The sequence below is a fragment of the Trachypithecus francoisi genome, unplaced genomic scaffold (assembly GCF_009764315.1).
Source record: "Trachypithecus francoisi isolate TF-2019V2 unplaced genomic scaffold, Tfra_2.0 Lachesis_group1, whole genome shotgun sequence".
In the NCBI taxonomy this organism is placed as follows: domain Eukaryota; kingdom Metazoa; phylum Chordata; class Mammalia; order Primates; family Cercopithecidae; genus Trachypithecus; species Trachypithecus francoisi.
In genome coordinates this window covers 122,286,495-122,307,063 of record NW_022681454.1, presented here as the reverse complement: position 1 = coordinate 122,307,063, position 20,569 = coordinate 122,286,495, and the positions used below count along the sequence as shown (strand labels likewise).

The window sequence follows — 20,569 nt, the reverse complement described above, 5'->3', positions numbered from 1 at the left end:
AATTACAATTGCGCATGCGCCGTGGGTTTGTAATTTTCCCGGGCGCGGGATCGCGCCTGCGCCGTAGGCTGCATATCTTCCTGGGCGTGGAAAAAGTTTGCGCGCGCGGGAAAAGCTTTAGGTGCGCGCGGGAAAAACTTCAGGCGCGCACGGGAACAGTTTATAATGAAGAACCTGGAAATGTGCCATCTTGTCTCCGCTTTGCAGAGATCAAGCAACAGAGGTCGGCTAATTCCGGGCCTCATGGCTCCGGACAAGGTGGGGCTTGCAGTGGGCCGAGATTCCGCCACACACTGCACTCCATGCTGGGCAACGGAGCAAGACTCCGTCCCCCCGGAAAAAAACAAACAAACAAACAAAAAAACATGTAACTACCTCTATCCCTATGATGGTAAGAGTGTTAAGTATAATGTCTATCACTAACGACTTCTAAGATGTTTTAAAAGGAGGGAATTGGAATAAATTGAACATTAAGGGAAAAGGTTGAATACTATCTTTATACAAAAGTGAATCATTTTGACCAGATTTAGTCAGGTGCTACGGTTTTCTTTTTTGTTTTGAGACAGAGTCTTGCTCTGTTGCCCAGGTTGGAGTGCAGTGGAAGGATCTTGGTTCACTGCAACCTCTGCCTCCCCGGTTCAAGTGATTCTCCTGCCTCAGCTTCTGAGTAGCTGGGATTACAGGCACATGCCACCACACCCAGCTAAGTTTTGTATTTTTAGTAGAAACAGGGTTTCACTGTGTTGGCCAGGCTAGTCTCGAACTCCTGGCCTCAAATGATCCTCCTCCCTTCTCAAAATGCTTTGATTACAGGTGTGAGCCATCACGCCCAGCCATTGATATGATTTTTAAACTCTGTTTTCTGAAACAGCAGTATCAGTTGGGTTGCATAAAGGATTTTTATAAATATTTGATGCATATTTCACTTTATAAAATGTTTAGTTTATTTTTAAAACATAAAACCTCAAACATGCTGAATACCAAAATTAAAAATCCATGTTTTCCTTTTAAATGTATACTCCTCCCAAATACCATGCCTACCTGGCATCACTAACCTATCACTGCACTTTTTTTCTCTTGAGCCTGGGAAAGATTTCAACTCCTTCTTTCAACAATTCCAGCACCACCGTTAATATGGTTTGAATTTACATCCCTGCCCAAATCCCATATCTAATTGTAATCCCCAGTGTTGGAGGAGGGGCTTCCTAGGACGTGACTGGATCATGGGGGTCGATTCCCCCTTGCTGTTCTGGTCATAGTGAGTGAGTTCTCACAAGATCTGATTGTTTAAAACTGTGTATCACCTCACCCTTCACTCTGTCTTCTTCCTGCTCCAGCCATGTAAGATGAGCCTTCTTCCGCCTTGCCTTCTGCCATTATTGTGAGTTCCCTGAGACCTCCCAGCCTTGCTTCCTGTACAACAGGAGTCCCCAAACCCCGGTACCGGTACCAGTCTGTGGCCTGTCGGGAACTGGGCCGCACATCAGGAGGTGAGCAGCAAGCAAAGCTTCATCTGTATTTACAGCTGCTCCCCATTGCTCACATTATCACCTGAGCTTGCCTCCGGTCAGATCAGTGGCGACATTAGATTCTTATAGGAGCACGAACCCTATTGTGAACTGCACATGCAAAGGATCTAGGTTTCACACTCTTTATGAGAATCTAATGCCTAATGATCTCTCACTGTCTTCTATCACCCCCAGATGCGACCATCCAGTTGGAGGGAAACAAGCTCAGGGATTCCTCTGATTCTATGTTACGGTGAATTGCATAATTATTTCGTTATATATTGCAATGTAGTAATAATAGAAATAAAGTACACAATAAATGTAATGTGCTCGAATCATCTGGGAACCATCCCCATCCCAATCCCTGAAAAACTGTTTTCCACAAAACCTGTCCCTGGTGTCAGAAAGGTGGGTCCCACTGCTGTACAGCCTGCATAACTGTGAACCAATTAAACATCTTTTCTTTATGAATTAATCAGTTTCAAGTATTTCTTCATGGCAGTGTGAGAACAGACTAATACAACTGTATCCAATTAATTGTTATTAATTAAATAAAAATTATGCCATAGTCTTAGCTGTGTCCCTGACTTTCAAACTTGGTTTCAGTGTGTTCTAGAATCCCCCACAGGGTCACATGGGGAAGAAAAGAATAGGGCAGGTAGGCCTCTACTTCTCCAACAACTCTGTCAATTACAGCAACTTCGTTTAGCTTTTGTTTTTTTCAATCTTTTTTACAAAATGAACTTTCTCAGAAAAATTTATTTGATGAAAGATATTCCTTTCTATTCGTAAATATATTGAATTTGTACTTAAACTGCTTTCATAGTAAGTAATCTATGTACAAATTAATAAATCAATGCTATATGTTATAACTTATTAAAAATATTTAATTCACTAGAGTCATAGCCATAAGACATTTCATTTGAAACAGTATTCTACTGAAAAAATTAAACACCATTACTCTTGAAGTATTTTTCCCTTTATTATTTTTATTTAGTCAACAGATATTTATTCAATATCTAATATATATCAGACACTGTTCTAAATACTTGGACATCAATGAACAAAATATAAATGTCTGAATTTGTGCATCACAGAACAAAAATCCCTGCTTCATAAGATTTATATTCTAGAGAGAATTTAACACTAAAAGAGATATGCACGCATGCGCACACACGCACACATACACACACACCCCTCTGTACCTTCTTCCAAGGAGTATTTCAGGGAAAGTCAGTACTAATTCATGACTAATTATTAACTGAGGTTAAAAGCAAGGGAGTAAGGCTTTTCATCTTTTACTCTTTTGGACTATGTTAATAACTGTCTACGACCATTGGTCAGCCCTCTAAATTATGCCTTTTGGAAGGAGAGTGGAACAAAAATAACTTACTTTCTAATGATATATCAATATACTTTAATTCCTCATTTTATGACATAAATAATTCCCAACAGAATATTTAGAATATCTAAAAAAGATATATCTATATGGTTGCTATACAGATAAAAACTCTTGATATTTTGGGGCATTTTTTCCCATGTTCTTTTGAAATATAGAGTATTTACATGATATAATCAAACATATTGATTTAAAACTGCGTAGAAATATAATATCCTGACTAAAATGTACATACAATTAAATGCTGAGTTTAAAAATAAATGTTTCATATTTTTAATGTATTTTATGGACATTATATACGTATGTGTATATATATTTATAATTATTAAAGAGGTAATACAGGATCTTCAGTGGTCCTACACTCTAATTTTTCTTGGGAAATTACAAATGTTTTAAATAAAGTAATTTTAAAACAATACATATGTGATATTTTTAATCAGATTTGGATAGCTAAGGATATATGTGTTTTTAATCATACATAAATTAAATGTTTGATATAAAATTTTCAGCTCACAATTTTTTTTGCACAGCACTATCTGCATGCTAGTATAGTGTCCTCTGTCATTTAAAGTTGCACAGGATAAGTAAATGAAAGCTTTTGCTTTTCAGTAGAACTGTTCTTTCCCGCTAATATGCTCCAATAATACTTCGTTTATTGCTCGTGATTAAAAGTGTTTGCCAGCATTTATCTTAAAGATTTTTACACTTCAGCTTCCCCTAAAATATGACCTACCTTTTTTGTTGATTTGGTGTCAGCCAAAGAAAGATTTCTTCTATTGTTTCAAGCTTTTTTGCTCCCATGTTATCTGTATTTCAAGAATATCCGGTACCTCTGCTTTTTTTTTTTTTTTTTTTTTTTCCTTCAGATCTATCAAATCCTATCTTATTGTTTAAATCTACTTGACATTTGTTCTACATTTTAGTTTTCTCAAAAAGTCTTGCTTTTATATCTGCTGGTTTATACTTTAATTCTATTTCCTTTGCCTTTAGATTTTCTTAAATACCTCTTCCACTTACTCATTTCCTTTTTCATCTCATTCTATTGACATTTTGTCTCAGATATTCTCCCTTTACAATGTTTTGATTCCATAGGATTGTTAGCTTATTGAAGATATTTTATATAAAACCCTTGGTTTTCAAAAGATTAAAACACATTTTAGCCAATAGATTATATTTCATAGAGTTCTTGAAATCCTTTTAAAATATTAAATATTTTCCTGAAATTTACTCTGAGTACTCTAGTTGATCATTTTCAAGGTAATATTCACTAGCAGTGTAGTGTAGTGTAGTTATTTGACATGCAAGCTAAGGGTCAGTTTAATAGCAATGTGATTTTGGCCAAGTTACTCTAATTCCCTATGCCCAGTTTCCTCACTGACAAAATGAGGACAATACTAATTGCTTATAAAGTGCTGGCCATTGCACTTATTACTTGTTTATTAAATGTTAGCTGTCAATACTGTTAATTACTCTGGCTTTCTTTAAAAAAAAAAAGTCAAGATTCATTCAAAAAGAACATGAAAATGGCTGCCAGGTTTTCTGATTAAGACTAAATTCCTTTAAAAATGGGTCAAATTACAAAGAAAAGTTCTACCTTCCATCAGGCAGTTTCTTTAACAAGAGCTAAAAGCTAAGATATGATTTTCTCTGTTTAACTCCATCTGCTTTATAGTTAATGGAGAACTTTCCTGGATTCTACCATAACATTGTTTAACAAACTCAATTTTTGATATTAATTGTTTTACTTTGATTATTTTTCATAGGAATTTTAAGGGAAAGTTGGTAGAAACTGCTGCTTTATTTATTATGGTTTCTTTATCCAGGTATAGAATCCTGCAGCAGTTTTCCTGGGCTGCAATGGAGGCTGGGTCTGTGATTCTTCTGAGAGAAAACAGTGTCCTTTCCTTTTGCCAGGTTACCAGAGCAGAGATTTTACATATGAAGTATTCAACCCTTCATTGCAGGCTGGAAAGGGACCAGCTAAGATCAGAAGAGGGCAACTTGAGTATACTGAGGGGCCTCTGACTTTTATATAGTACAGTTTTATAAAACCCTTTGATTATTCCCTATAGAAAGAAATACATTTTATTCAGTACATACACAAACGTGCACTCACACACACACACAAACTGAAACAAAATTTTACTAAAGTCCTGTTTAATTTTACCGTCTGTGATGCACAGTTTTTGTTGATTTGATTTTTTTTTTTTTTTTTTTTGAGACAGAGTCTCACTCTGTCATCCAGACTGGAGTGCAATGGCATGATCTCGGCTCACTGCAACCTCTGCCTCCCAGTTCAAGCAATTATCCTGCCTTAGCCTTCCAAGTAGCTGGGACTACAGGCATGCACCACCACACCTGGCTAATTTTCTTGTGTGTGTATGTGTGTGTGTGTGTGTGTGTGTGTGTGTGTGTAGTAAAGACAGAATTTCACCATGTCAGTCAGGCTGGTCTTAAACTCCTGACCTCAAATGGTCTGCCCACCTTGGCCTCAAAAGTGCTGGGATTACAGGCGTGAGCCACCACGCCTGGCCCTTTGTTGATTTTTTTTTTTTAACCATTCAATTCTATTTCATAAAAATATACCATTCACAACTCATCGAAATGGGCTTATTACCTCTAAAGATTTGTAGCACTCAATTAAAAACAAAAACATAAATCCAGTACATTAGAGTTTGAGTTAGTTTTAGGACTTTCCCCCATTGGATATTGGTGTTTTTTAATCTCCAGTGAAAATAATCAAAGGTGAGATGTGGATGGATAACAAAAGGAAATGAATTCTGATGTCAGTATATAAGCAGAAAATAGGTCAAATACAAAACATTCCTCTACCATTGCCCCTTACCTCCAAGTCAACTTCCTGGAAAAATATATGTATATGTATTGTCAATTGAGAATAAATCAATTGTTTGTGATGTTCTTTACCAAGAAAAATAAACAAATAAAAACTGGAGAATTATTTTCTCATGAGTTAGAATCTGAAAAGAAGAAAGATGGACTATAACAAACATTTGTTTTAATTATAGCAAAAAGAAAGATTGTACAATAAATACTAGTAAAAATCCAAATATTTTGATTAAAGCAGTTTTGCTTTTTATATTTTATAATTTTTATTTGCCAAGACATGCCAGAATGATTTGAGATTTATGTTATATTCTAAATTCAACTTTTGATGCATTAACAAATTTTTCTTAATTTTGTGAACCAAAATAGACATCTGTATTATTATAGTTGCTGCTATTGCACACTAGGATTTACTGTACCTACCTAATTATTAGACAGCCAAAAGTACCATAAAACAATCTTAGCATGTCTCTAAGTAGTTTATTTAGTAGCTCTTTTCCAGTTATTTAGCTTTGGGAAGGGTAGAGTATCATTTTTCAGGTTTGACATTGGCCCATAGTCAAAAAAAAAAAAAAAAAAAAGAGAGAGAGAGAGAAAGAGAGATTATTTCTTTGTCAAATTAAGTCATTTTTCAAGGATCCCGAGGGGGAATACACTTACTTGCTTCATATAACAGGATTTGGTAGGAAGGTTAGGTCAAAAACATTGTTCTGAAACTGAAGTGAAAACTAACAGCTGAGAAATGTATATTTAAATTGGGGGTTCACATGAAGTATCAAAAGTTCAAAGTCTGTCTTTGTTTCCATTTCTATGTGTTTCATATCTATTTAGCTAAAAGGCAGAAGTGGTTTAATATATCGAGTAATTTGTACACCGGATCTCAGGACAGGGGGTGCTGATTAAGAAAGAACCTCTCAGAGAAACTGCCATAAAGTTGGCAGTTATTTGCAATTTGATAGCTCTCTTTTTCTTCTCTTAGTCTATCTGCTTTGAAGCCACAGACATAGTCAATCAAAGGAGTTTTGCAGTTTAGTTCCTAGAATGTACACTATAAGCAAGACTTTCAATTGTTTTTTTAATTTTAAAGTTTATATACATTTACATTCATTTCAGCTGAGATATTTTTCTTTTATAGTCTTAAATTTGACAATACCATTTGAGCAATATTCCTTAAGAATATTTTTATAATAACTCATGACATTGAATTTGGCTGAATTCTAAAATAAGAAAAATATGTGCTTTGTTATATTTTGATTCTTTCAAAATATTTTGAGAAAGAAATTGAATATGCATGAATATTGTAAGGGAATTGAATTGGGTTATTTTGATTTTTTTATCTTAAAAAGTGAAAAGTTAGTATTAGAGAAAAAAATAGTTGTTCCCCATTTATTTTTCTCCATTTTTGTGCTCCAATGAACTATAATCTATTTGTGAAACAGAACATTCCAGGATTAAGTTTAGAAAAGAATAGAAAGAAATGTTGTAAACCATCACTACACATTACCAGGTTCTCTACTTTTTATTTAAGTACTGTAAGAGGCATTTTGTCAACCTCATTATTCACTTGTTTTTTTCATGTATAATTGTTTTAGTCCGTGTAGCGAACTCCTAGTGATTCCTCAATATTAATTCTTCTCTCCTTTTATAGTAAGAATTTCAGATGAGCAGATGTTTACCAAACTAACAGGTACATTTCCTATCTTTTTTTTTTTTTTTTGCTACTAGTCATGGCCACTCACATGCTGCATACTTCCTGCTTGTATCTGTAAAATCACGTAAAGGCTTAAAATTATGCCTGGTAGATGATAAATACTATTTGCATTTTAGGATGAGGGACAACATGAGTTAAAAAATATATACATCACTTCCAGGTCCTGTTCTGAAACAACAAGGCATCACTCCACAAGTTTCATACCCCTTTTCACTAATGTGGAGATGCTAGAACTAGAACAACCATGTTGAGTCTCACATTTGCCATGTAAAAAGGATGGCAGAGCCACCTACCAACCCCGGATGTCTGCTGACCACTGACTTGTTACCTAACAAAGAAATAAATTTTCATCTTGCATGACCACTGAAATTTGGAATATCTGTGCTTCCAGGACTTACCTTGTAATCAACTAATATGGATAACTAACAATTCTTCTTAAAGTGAATTTTTCTTATACAATGAAACTACTTATTAGTTTTAAAAAAGAACATTGAGATTTATTTGGCAAAATATTAGTAACAATTTCACAGCATATAGAGTATTTCTATGTATACTTATTTTAATCACGGAGAAAAGTACTTAAGACACGTATTTGTCAAATCTCAGTAGTAAGATGACTGCAATATACAAATCGAAATTCTCAGTTTCAAATTCATTACTCCACAGAGAAGTTTCAACAGAGTGATGTTGATCTTATCTTTCCAATTTCTGGCAGACATGCATTATTTAGTTGTTACTATGTCTGGCACTATACCAAGGCCAAAAGTAAAAATCCAGTAATAATAAATTTATATTCTATGTGTGTTTCTGTGCATGCATGTCTGTTTATTTGGAATAGCCTTCCAACCAAGCCTCCTGTAATGAAATCCTTCCTTTTCCTATTCACGCCCACCAAAATCACCAGAGAATTTGAGTTTTAACATTATTTTTAAGGGAATTTGCTTATTCAGATTTTAAGGTGATTTGCTAATATGAGAACTCAGACTTCCCTATATAATTCAAAAATTGTTGGCACCTCATTCAAAATTTTTCAAAATTGAGTGTCAATTCACTTTGTTGTCCTCTTGGTTCACTTTTTCCTCCAAGTATCTCATACTCCATCCAACTGGACAGAATAGGACAAGATTTTTCTTTGGTTTCCATCAAATAACTAATTTTCATTGATGAGAACACTGATCACATTATTTTGTGGATGTCTGCTTATCTGCCCCCTTCATTATATTACAAATTTGTCAGAGACAGTGACTTATATAACCCACACTTTATACTTTCCAGCACTTGTTCTAGAAGTCTAGTATTGCATTTCAGTTTCAGAATAATTTTCTCCAAATATTGCCTGAATCCGTTAGAAGTAGAAATAGCGTACTTTAGAATTTCAAATCAAAAAGTCAGTTTCTTGTGTGATTCCTATGTATATGTGTGTGTGTGTGTGTGTGTGTGGGTGGGTGTGTATGCATGTATGCTTTTATATTTACCCAAAAAGATTCTTTTAAAAACATCTTACATACATATAATTTTAAAAATAGGAAACACCACCTTAAAATTACAGTGAATAACATAGCAAACTACCATATATTCATCAAATAACTTTAACAATTGTCAATTCACTTTTAATCTTGTTCCATCTCTACCCACACTATTCTCCCTTCATGAATTATTTTGAAGTCAATCCCAGAAATCATATCTTTTTATCTGAAATATTTAATTATGATTTCTAAAAGTTAAGAACTCTTTTTAAAAATGTAATCACAATGCCATTACCAAAAATACAAATTATTTCTTAATATAAAATATGTAATCATTGTTTAAATTTTCAAATTAAAGTAAGTGCAGTAAATGTGTTTCAACTTTTAATGTGTAGATTTTTGGACCATATATTTTTTCTTGCAATTTATTTTTTTTCCTTTAGAGTTTTTAGCTAGCTGAATTTTGCTGCAATAAACTGTTTCTTCTCCCTGTGTTACCTTTCTATTGCTATTCAGGTCTACAGGTTTAATAAGAATTAAGTTTCTTTGTTTGTTAATTTCAGGACTACTTTAGGATGATGTTAGGTTCTTCTTTCTGGAGGCACATCATAGCATCATATGTTCCACTAAAGTACAAGAAATATTTTACTTAAAAGCAATTCCTAGCTACTTGGATTCTGTTATCACTGATAGGATCCCTCTGCCACAATTTGGGAACACATCCTTCAAACTTAAACACTATAAGGGACCCAGCTACGCTTCATTTTTCTTAAGTCAAGCAAATTGATTTTGCCAGAAAAGAGACTCAGGGTCAATCTGGAAGGGAAAACAAAATCTAAGGCTAAGAGACATTTTATATATATTATATCATATAATATATATCATATAACATGTGATATATGTTATATAACATATGATATATATTATACATATATATTGGTATTAGTGTTGTAGCAGGAGAATGAAACACCAGGTAACTGATTAATAGAATCAAGAATGTCATAAAGTGAAATAAGGTAAGGCTTACAACAGCTTGTTCAGGCACATCTCAAAAGAGATGGTATATCTATTTGAGAAAAACTTTTTTTAATTTAAAGGCAGAACTGGAGAAGGAGAACAGAGGCAGAGCCTTAATTGACTATAAGCTTGATATTCTTCCAATTGAACAATCCAGTGAATAGTTGGTAGACTCTGACATGCTTAGATTGGAAAGGGACACACATGTAAATAAAGGCATGTATGTGTGTGTGTGCAGCGGAATTGGAGCATAAAAACACTAAAGATTAGTATGTTTTATAGCAGGGATGATAGGAAGAAAGTTTAAAATATGCAAAAGGGTGTCATTTACATGTATTTATGTATATATTTATAACTCTCAAAAAGACACCTAGTACCAGTGGATAGAGGATGTAAATAGACTTGGCCTCCATAAAAAAACATAAATTTCATCTGAGCTAACCTGAAATAAGTTCAATTTTGACAGATTCTTGATAATGTCCTTTAGGGTTGTTGTATATGTTGTCCCTGTTTTATATAAAAACAGAACAAAACAAAACAAAAACCAAAATACATGATCCTTTTAAGACACCTGGAGTAATGCTAAAGCAATAAATTCCAAGTGAAATAGAAGCACATTCTGATTGACAGAAACTGAACTTACCCCATAGCATATTCCTTCACTAACACTTTCCATAAACCTTGTTCAGCCAAATTCTGTCTCTTAGGATGTAATAAATAGAGTCAGAAGTTGTATAAACAATTTCAACTTCAAATAGCCTTCCAACACTAAGATTTTGCCTTGTTTGTTCTTTTCTTATTCATCATCATCATGGTCATCAGGAACATTTCAGTATCACTCTAAATTCAGGAAATCAGAACTGAACTTGCACAAGCAGCATCAGGTTTCATGTTTTTATGTTCCTGATATCTCTTGGAGGGTGGGAATTTAGCACTGTGGTAGAAGAATGGAAGCTGCCAGGTCTGACTTCCCAGTCCATTTGGGATTCTAGAGAGATTCTATAGATGGCTAGAAAGAGCAGATAAATGCGAAAGAAGCAGACAGAGCAGTATCTAAGAAACACTGGAACAAAAATTCCCAGTGTTACTATTTCTGGTAGCATAGGCATAGTGTTTGACCCAATCTTTTTCTGGCTTGTGTTTCCAGTAGGAATATCCTGCTCCTTATGGACCTGGGTCTCCCACCTTTTTTCCCTGGGTTATTTCTTGGTCCCTATACCTGTTACCTGATTTCCAGGATATCATCCTCCACCTGCTCATCTTGAGCACAATGCACACCTGGTCTATGCAACACAGCCTTCTCCTTCCAAGTGCCAACATCCATAAAACATTTTGCTTCCTCTCTACTTTTACTTCCTTTCTTTGTCTGATTTTTCTCAATTTGTCTTAGATTTCCAGAATCCACAAAAGCCTACTTGTTCCAAAACCACTAGGTACAGAGCCTATATTTTTTCAAAAATTATTGCTCATATATACATATACGTATAAAATACACACACACACACACACACACACGGGAAAAACAGAAAATATGTCTGTTACAATACATGAATGATCCTGACATTCTCCCAGTCTTCAGTGACCCTGAGATTGGGCCCCAGACTCAGTCTCTCTAAATACCTCATTGCTATTAGATCATCTCTCTATCAGATCTAGTTAGAAGCAACTAATATCTCTTTTACACTACTTACCATGCTACACATTTTCCTATGTAATAATAAACTCAACTATATAAAACTGAATGTAATTAACAGGCATTTTAAGAAGGAACTCTCTAGTATGAATTACTTCCTGTTTTTATTGTTTTAAAAAAGAATAAATAGAAACCATACAATTAGGTGAGTGAACAGATTATTTTTCACAAAATACTTACACATTAAGGTATTCACACTTTAATTTGACTATTAATCTATTATTTATGTAAAAATAAATGAAATATTGTAAGTTTGTTTTTAAATAATTATAATATTTAGAAAAATAGAAGAGATTTTATACCCATTCAATTTTCATTATTTCTACTCTATCCCTTTTTTATTATCTTTTATTCAAAATCTGTTGCATTGTAAAAGCACTGACTGAAATAACTGAGCAAGTACATTTTATTTACTGAAAAAATGAAAACTGAAAATGTGGGACGCAAAAAAAAATACATGTAGAGATCGTTTGTATATATTTATAGAAGGGGGAAAAGAGGGAGAGAGAGGAGAAGAATAGGACACTTATTAAGCCACAAACGGAATAGCTGAGTAGTCATCACAAAAAATAATTTGTAGGAAGCAGATCCAGTATAGGAAAAGTAACTTCTACATACATATAAGCACTAGAAATTCCTTTTTTTTTTATTTAACAGGCAAATAAATACATAAATATACCAATTTTCTTTTTAAAATACACTATTTTTAGAGCAATTTTCTTAGGTTCACAACAAAATTGAGTAGAAAGTTCAGAGATTTCTCAAATACCCCTAGCCCTTAAACATGGGGAACATTTCTCATGCACTAGATGGTATATTTGTTACAGTCACTGGATCTATAATTATTATTACCCCAAGTCCATAGTTTACATTAGGGTTCACTCAATATTGTACATTCTATGGTATTTATTTATTTATTTATTTAGACAGAGTCTTTCTCTGTTGCCCAGGCTGGGGTGCAGTGGTGCGATCTTGACTCACTGCAAACTCCGCCCACTGGTTCAAGAGATTCTCCTGCCTTAGCGTCCCAAGTAGCTGGGATTACAGGCTGGCACCATCATGCCTGGCTAATTTTTGTATTTTTAGTAGAGACGGGATTTTGCCATGTTGGCCAGCCTGGTCTCGAACTCCTGACCTCATGTGATCTGCCCACCTTGGCCTCCCAAAGTGCTGGGATTACAGGCGTGAGCCACTGCTCCCACCCATTCTATGTTTTTTAACAAACGTATGATGATCATGTGTCCAACATCATAGTATCATACCGAATAGGTTCATTGTCCTACAAATCCTCTGCACACTACCTATTCATCCTTCCCTCCCTCCAAACCCTGGGAACCACTGATCATTTTACTTTTTCCATAGTTGTGCCTTTTCCATTATGTCGTATAGTTGGAATCATACAGTATGTAACCATTTTATTGACTTAGTGCCATTGAGTTTCCATCATGTCTTTTCATGGCTTGATAGCTCATTTCTCTTTAGCACTGAATACTATTTCATTGTCTGCATCAACTACAGTTTACTTATCCACTTACCTACTGAAGGAAATCTTGGTGCTTCAAAATACGGTAAATTATGAATAAAACTGCTATAAGCACTATGTGCAGGTTTTTGTATAGACATCTGTCTTGAACTAATTTAAGTAAATACCAAGAAGTATAATTGCTGGAATGTAAGGCAACACGTTTAGTTTTAAAATAAACTGCCAAACGATCTTTTAAAGTGGCTATACCATTCTACATTTCCACCAAAAATGAATGAACTCCCATTGCTCCACATCCTCACCAGCATTTGATGTTATCAGTGTTTTGGATTTTGACCATTTTAATAGTTGTATAGTAGTATCTCTTTTATAATAAAATTATTTTAATTTAAAATTTCCTGATGGCATATTGTATTAGTCTTGTACTAGGTCTGCCATAACAAGGTTACATAGACTGGGTGGCTTAAACAACAGACATTTATTTTCTTACAGTCTGAAGGCTGAAAGTCCATGATTAAGATGCCAGTAGAGATGAGTTTTGGTAATGCTCCTGTTTTCTCACTTGCAGACAGCTGCCTTCTCATTGCGTCCCCACACGAGCTTTTCTCTGTGTACATTGGTTTTCTTATTAGAAAACCAGTTTTATCAGATTAGAGCCTCATTCTTATTATCTCATTTAACTTAATTATCTCCTAAAGGCACTGGTCCTAAAGATCCTTTCTCCAAATGCAGTAACATCAGAAGTTAGGATTTCGACATATGAATTTTGGGGAGAAACCATTCAGTCCATAGCACATATGATGTGGATCATGTTTTCATATGCTTATTTGCCATCTTTGTATCTTCTTTGATGAGTGTACTGTTTAGCTCTTTTGCCCATTTTTAAATGAAGTTGCTTATTTTCTTATTGTTAAGTTTTAAAAAGTTCTTCATATATTTTGTATGACAGTCCTGTATTATATATGGCTTTTGCAAATATTTTCTGCCAGGCTGAGGTTTGTCTTACAATTATCTTCAATCATGATTTTTAGAGTTCAGTTTATCCTCGTTTTCCCTTTTATTTTCTAAGTTTTTCCCCTCATTTTATTCCTGCTCCACCTGGTAACCATCAGGGGCAACCTATTATATATTAATATCATTCCATATTCTACTTTAATCTTTTATAATCACACACATTTGTATAGACTATTTTGTCATTATTTTTACATAAATAAAAACATATTATACACATTTACTGCACCTTGTTTTACTCACTCAATATAAATCATGAAAATCACCAAGTTGTCAGATTAAATGTTCTTCTTTTTTGTTGCTTGTGTAAAATGTCATGATGTGAATTAGCCGTAATTTATCCAAGCCTCACAATATTGCTGAATTTTTTTACATAGTTTTATAGAGCAACTCTGAAGAATACTTCAAGAAACAATACTGTACATGTTTCCCTGTCTTCATATAATTATTTTTTTTATTTTATTTTTTTTTTTTGAGGCGGAGTCTCGCTCTGTCGCCCGGGCTGGAGTGCAGTGGCCGGATCTCAGCTCACTGCAAGCTCCGCCTCCCGGGTTTACGCCATTCTTCTGCCTCAGCCTCCCCAGTAGCTGGGACTACAGGCGCCCGCCATCTCGCCCGGCTAGTTTTTTTTGTATTTTTAGTAGAGACGGGGTTTCACCGTGTTAGCCAGGATGGTCTCGATCTCCTGACCTCGTGATCCGCCCGTCTAGGCCTCCCAAAGTGCTGGGATTACAGGCTTGAGCCACCGCGCCCGGCCCATATAATTATTTTTATACAAAAATTAATTTATGTGTGTGTATATGGTGTGTGCGTGTGCCTGTGTGTATGTGAAAAGATGCAAGTTGGATTCTGCAGGAAAAAATATTAAATATCCTTAATAATATGGGCTAAATATAAATGGTAAGTTTTACTAGAAAAATTGTTGAGTGATTCCTCTTGAGACTGAATTTGTATACTAAATTGTAGGCAAATCAATTTTGAGTTATTTATTAAGTAAAATAAAGTACCTTGAGCAAAATATTGGATTTTAAATTTAGTTTATATATATATATAAATTTGTCTCAAAATTATCATGTTTTCAAGTTTCAAAAATACACCAAAATCATAATAAATGCCTTTTCCATGTCTCTACTCTTTCTTTTGAATCTATTTAAAGACTGTGAGTTTTAGTAGTGGCTAAAGAATTCCACCGATTGGAAAACCTTAGTAAATTTAAGTGATAACTGATATGTATGTAAGTGATGATCAAATAGAAATAGACACATGTATATGTCATGGATCATGATCATTAAAATCTATTCCTTTTTTATATATATCTCAGCTGTCTGATAAGTCTAATATATATAAAACTTCACAAACCATAGGGCAGTGTGCCATAGAATATTTTGCCAAGGTTTACATTAATAGAAACAAAATGCTGCGCCTGAGCTCAAGGAATATGAGAATCTAAGGAAAGTAATGAACATCAGAAGACCTAGACAGTGATAGAAAAAAATGTGAATTCTAAGAGAACAAGAGAAAGAAACCATAATGAAACTCTAAGTCAAATGACCTGTGAAAATGATGCATACTTTGCATATACTTAACAAATATTATTTGCTTATAATCCTTTTTGTAGAATTGCCTTGAAACATAGTTATACTCAACTTGAGTTTATATTTTAGAGAGTAGAACATCCCATTCATGCTGAGTATGGTTTTTCTTGGGAAACAAAAGAGCTCCTCCACTTCCATTTCAAGCAGTAGCTTTGTCAGTTTACCATATGTGCACTATAGATACTATCATTATTTTCTAGGTAGACAATGAAGAGAAAATGATTGAGAAGCAGTAGGGAGAGTCACTGATGGTGACACCATGTGTTACATTACAAAAGTCTTTTTTAGGTCACTTTATTGTAAATGTAAAATCAAAGTGGTTCTCTCAAATATATATTCTTCTTTTAATAACTGCATTTTCCAAGTATAATGTTATTTAGAAGTAAGTTAAAACAACACTTTTTTATTTTATTTTATTTTATTTTTGAGACGGAGTTTTGCTCTTGTTGTCTAGGCTGGAGTGCAATGACATGATCTTGGCTCACTGCAACCTCCGCCTCCCGGGTTCAAGCGATTCTCCTGCCTCAGCCTCCTCAGTAGCTGGGATTACAGGCATATACCACCACACCCAGCTAATTTTGTATTTTTAGTAGAGATGGGGTTTCACCATATTAGTCAGGCTGGTCTCGAACTCCCGACCTCAGGTGATCCACTTGCCCCGGCTTCCCAAAGTGCTGGGATTACAGGCATGAGCCACTGCACCTGGCTAAAATAATACTTTCTAATAAGCTATATGAAGCATCATTGTGCCTTATAAGTCCCAGAGGCATACATCATATTATCATCAACACATCTCAGATTTTATTATAAAATAAAAGAGCACAGCTCTTTGTAAGGCTGGAGATTTTATTTCCTAGTTCTATCACTTGGTGTTAAGATTTCTACTGATTAAAGCTCAAAGTATTAATGTTTCTAAGAATAAAGGAATTTTCCATGAATTTCACAGTTACTACTACAACATGTTAAGCATGGTTTAATTAATCTAGAATAGATTGTCTCCAAAGCAATTAAACTAGATATGTCATACTCAATTAATTTCTCTCATTTATTAATAAGAATAGTAAATTAGTTTCACAAAGATATGTAGTAATTTAAGTCAATGCAGAAGCATATTAAAAGTATCTGGTTCTCTTACATGAAATTGAAAACTTGTTAAAGATGCAAGGCCTTTGATAAGTCATGTGAGATTACTTATACTGTCAGTTTGAAAACAGAATATGGACTGTATTTACTTCATTAAGAAAAAAAATGCTATGAACTAATTCACCAATACTGTAAATGTTTGGCATCTGTGCTCAGTATAATCTAATAGAATGTAGTAAATCCGGAAGCTGAGATGGTAACAAAGAACGAAAAAATGCTGTATTGATTTATAGGGAAAAGTGTGTTATTTTGCAATGAAATAAAAGCACCTGTTACCAGAAGAGAATATAAATGCCAAAGGCAATAGTTCTGTTCATAAAGTTTTCTACTTAGAACTGTAGAAGTCAGCTCAATAAATCAAAACTGTATACAATGAAAGAAAAGCCAAAGCTAGTTTTACTGTGAAAAGTGTTTTAAAGGCTCACTAGACCATCAATTCTGTCACAATGTTAAAAAAAAAAAAAAAAAAAAAAAAAAACTAAAATATGGTTTATGGCCTGATTGGCCTCTTCTTCCAGAACAAATTTTAAATTGGATTCAAACACCATCTACATATAATATCTTACTGATATTGGCATTTGGCGTAAAAATTTTCTGATTGCTACTCAAATGTTCACTACATGCCTCTTTTCTTTATGTGTTAATTTTTTTCTTCTTCTCTACACTGTTTCTTTTATTTATTTACTTACTTTTTAATTTTGATAGGTACATAATGGTATATATATTTGTGAGGTACATGAGATATTTTGATACAGGCATACAATATGTAATAATCCCATCAGGGTAATGACATATCCATTACCTCAAGCATTTATCCCTGTGTTATAAACAATTCAATTAAAAAAAAACTTTTAGTTATTTTTAAATGTACAATTAAATTATTATTGACTATAGTCATATGCTTTCAAATACTATTAAATAGATCTTATTCATTCATTCTAACCACCTTTTGTACCCATTAACCCCCCTCGCTGCCCTTCCCAGCCTCTAGTAATCCTCCTACCCTCTCTCTCTATGAGTTCAATTGTTTTAAGTTTTAAACTCACACAAATAAGTGAGAAATATGAACTTAGTCTTTCTGGACTTATTTCTGCTGACTTAATGACCTCCACTTCCATCCATGTTGTTGCAGATGACAGGATCTCATTCTTTTTATGGCTGAATAATATTCCACTGTATATATGTACCACATTTCTTTATCCATTCATCTGTTGATAGACACTTAGGTTGCTTCTAAATCTTGGCTATTGTGAATAGTGCAGCAATAGACATGGGAATGCAGGTATCTCTTTGATATCCTGATTTCCTTTCTTTTGGGTATATACGAAGCAGTGGGATTACTGGATCATATGGTACCACTATTTTTAGTTTTTGAGAAACATCCAAAGCATTCTCCATAGTGGTTGTACTACTTTACATTCCCATCAACATGCACTGTTACTTTCTACTAAATGTTTATTGAGTGTCAACTATGAGTGTGATACTATGATGATAGGTCTTGGAGGAAAGCAAACATGGTTGTTTCTCAAGAAGTTCAGGCTGGTTATAAGAATTTATTATTAATGATTTAATTGAAATGAAAATATTATAACTGGACTGTTATGATCATAGATAATACCAATATTATTATGAATAATTATGTTATATATTTCTTAATTATTTAGAGGTTGCATGTATACTTTAATTACAGTTTTTTATTTTAAAAAACAGTAAATTCTTAGTTTTTGTTTTGAATAAACTTTCAGAAATTTTGTGAAATAAATACATATTTCCATGTACCTATAAAGGTGATCAGTTGGGATGGAACAAGATAGGGGAACAGAAGACTCCACAGATAATCCCTCCATAAAGGACATCAATTTAACAACTATCTTTACAAATGCACCTCATAAAACCCAAAATTCGTAGTACCTGGTTTTAACTTTTTACCACAAAAGAGGCACTGAAGAGGTCAGAGGATCAATCTTGAATCAACAACAGTCTTGAATTCCCCATTCCCCAGCAACAGTGGCGTGGAGAGAAGAGTGTTTTTTGTTTTTGGTTTTGTTTTTTTGTTCTAGGGAGAGGGAGACTACAATTGTCAGCCATTGAACTCTGCCAACCTCTTATAGCGAAAAACAAAACGGGACCAAACTCAGCTAACATCCAACCACAGAGGGAACATCTAAACCAACCCTAGCCAGAAGGGAATTGCCAATCCCAAAGGTATGAACTTGAGTTCCCACAAGCCTTGCCATTGTTGGCTAAAGTGCTCTGGACCCAAACTAAACTTGAAAAGCAGTCTAGGCTACAAAAACTGCAACTCCTAGGTGAGCCCCAGTGCTGAAATGGGCCAAGAGCCAGTGGACTAGGGGAGCCTATAACCTACTGAGATACCAGCCAGGGCAGCTAAGAGAGTGCCGGCATCATCTCCCACCCAACCCCAGACTGCACAGCTCACTTCTCTGAAAGAGATCCCTTCCCTATGCTTGAGGAGAGAAGAAGGGAGAATGGGGAGGACTTTGTCTTACATATTGGATACAAGCTCAGCCACAGCAGGATAGGGCACCAGAAGAGTTTGAGGCCCTCTTTCCGGGCCCTAGCTCCTAGATGACATTTCTAGACACATCCTGAGCTAGAAAGGAACCTGCTGCCTTGAAAGGAAGAAGTCAACCCTATCAGGATTTATTACCTCCTAACTGAACAGCCTCTGCACCCTGAATAAGCAGCAGTAATGCCCAGGTACTACCTCAAGGGTCCTGGGTGTGACTCTGAAACTTGCTGGCTTCAGGTAAGACTCACTACATTCTCAGCTGTCTTGGCTATGGGACAACATATCTTCTGCTTAAGAACAGTGGAGGGAAAGTAAGGGGGACTTTGTCTTGCACCTTAGGTACCAGTTCAGACCATTCCAGGACTTGGATCTTGAACAGCATTTCTACACCTTCCCTGAACCAGAGGGGAGCTTACTTCTCTGAAGGGTGAGTCCAACGCCAGGCAGAATTTACTACATGCTGACTGAAGAGCCCTTGGGACTTGAGAGAACATCAGTGGTAGTCTGGCAGTACTCCTCATGAGACTATGGGGGCAGTGGACACAGAAGGAGGCTCCTCTGCACTAGAGATCCAGGCTATGCCTCCTCCTCCTTCATGTCCTTTGCAATACAGTCTTTTGTGGCCACCTACAAACAACCTCCCCACTGACCTTTTCTACAGCTGCTTGTGCAAGACTTTCAGTAGAACTCATAAACAGTTCCAGGATGCTGTTAAGACATCTGCCCAGCTTGCCTAGCTAAGCTTGCCTAGCCGAGCAGGCAAAATATTTCCAGGAAACGGTTGAAACGCCTGCAACCCTACTCAGTTTCCCCCACCTCAACCTAGCCCTTTGCCCTATAAAACCCCACAGCAGCCTGTAAGCGGGGTTGCCTCCTCTGTTTACAGTGGAGCAGCCCGGCAGTTTAATACAAACTTTCTTGCCTGACTTTGGGGTCTACTCGTTCCTTCTCTCCGCTAACCTTACACTCTGCCTTTGGAAAGGGGAGGAAAAAGGGGGAAGGACTACATCTGGTCATTTCAGTATCAGCTCAACTGCAGTACCATAGAACACCAGGTAGACTTCTAAGGTTTTTAACTCCAGTCCCTGGCTCCTAGATGGCAATCTGGGTCTGCCTGGGGCATGGGGAATTCACTGCCTTATAAGGAAGGACACAGGCCTGGTTGG

The 20,569-nt window shown here is 35.3% G+C and overlaps 2 long non-coding RNA genes across 2 annotated transcripts; both read left to right on the top strand.

Annotated features, from left to right (window-relative positions):
* The first annotated feature begins 299 nt into the window (after positions 1–299).
* LOC117084796 lies at positions 300–5,171 on the top strand. Its single transcript, XR_004437670.1, has 3 exons — positions 300–391; positions 1,338–1,490; positions 5,133–5,171. It is a non-coding gene; the product is annotated as an uncharacterized LOC117084796 (long non-coding RNA).
* Positions 5,172–7,394: 2,223 nt separating this feature from the next.
* Positions 7,395–20,315, top strand: LOC117084795. Its single transcript, XR_004437669.1, has 3 exons — positions 7,395–7,438; positions 18,931–19,075; positions 19,743–20,315. It is a non-coding gene; the product is annotated as an uncharacterized LOC117084795 (long non-coding RNA).
* Positions 20,316–20,569: the final 254 nt, after the last annotated feature.